Below are 1,368 nucleotides of genomic sequence, written 5' to 3'. Positions count from 1 at the left end.
CAGAAAAAAATGGTAGGATCTGGTTGGTGGGTAAAAACTAAAAACCAAACTCACTGGCATTGTGTTGGATCCGACTCATAGCGATCTCTCCATGGGTTTCTGAGGCCATATCACTATGGAAGTAGATTGCACACTACCTTGGTGGGTAGAGAGAAGAAAACTGACCAAAAATGTACACTGAGGAGGACCCTCTTGGATGACTTCCCAAATACACACACATACACACACACACACATGTACACAAGCAGTGTTTGATGCTTGCTTCACAGAAAGCCCTGATGTGTAGTAGCCAGAGAAGCATTGATAATAAGGAGATGATTTGTTGTTGTTGTTAGGTGCCCTGAGTTGGCTCCAACTCCTAGAGACCCTATATACAACAGAACGAAACACTGCCCAGTCTTGTGTCAAATGCTCCTTGGAAGAAAATGATAGAATTGAATGAAAAGGCACTTGCTTACTGCGCTCCTCCTTTTGCTAATCCTGGAGGGCAAAGAGAATGAGGTGGGGTAGGAGAGGGAGGAGAAAGAGGAGGGTGAAGAGAGAGGGGGAAAGGGGAGGATAAGGGAGAGTAGGGGAGGGTGTGAAAGAACAGAAGCCATTATCTTCCTTCTCATCTGAATCCCTCTTGCCACCTGCAATGAGGATGTGTGTGGCTTTGATTCGGATATGAGGCTGCATTTTATAACAGGTATGAATTAAATTTTTCTCACTGAAGATGATGAGCAACTTTGACATCTGTCACAGATATTAAGAAAAGAAGAATTCAATAGAGCTCTCTTCTTTTCCAGTAGAGCATTCTTGAGAAGAGGAATTAGAGAAAAGTCAAAACTTTTCCAGGTTTATATTCCACTGAGTCAAGATTCCTCAATAAACTCTAATACACACATGAAATTTATTATGCTGCACCTCTGATTAAAATCCTGCCAAGTATTCCATCACCTGAAGATTACATCGAACTTCTTAGAATGGCATATCAATTACTTAGCCACTGACTTCTACCAATTCCATCAAGTCTCATCTCCCACCATTCCTCTGCATAGTATCTGCAGTAGGAATGCTAAGTCGACACTCCTACTGGCAGCCTCCAGTGATAAATGAATCAGCAGTACTCATTCTCTCTATGAAATATATTGGCACCCACAATGAGACTTGGCTGTTAGCAGGATGTTTTCTAGTAAACCCTTCTATTTTGCTCCCATCAGATGACATTTGGCTGCTAACCAGAAGGTTGATGGTTCAAACCCACTAGCCATTCTTTGGAAGGAAGACTGGGTAATCTACTTCTGTAGAGATACAGCCTTGAAACCTAAGGAAGGGTCCCTATGAGTAGGAATCGACTTGAAGGCAGTGAGGTGTTTTTTTTTTTTT

The sequence above is a fragment of the Orycteropus afer genome, unplaced genomic scaffold (assembly GCF_000298275.1).
Source record: "Orycteropus afer afer isolate SDZICR_OR568_19922 unplaced genomic scaffold, OryAfe1.0 scaffold00378, whole genome shotgun sequence".
Taxonomy (NCBI): domain Eukaryota; kingdom Metazoa; phylum Chordata; class Mammalia; order Tubulidentata; family Orycteropodidae; genus Orycteropus; species Orycteropus afer.
The sequence above is the reverse complement of the archived record's forward strand: the minus strand, read 5'-3'. Positions refer to the sequence as shown.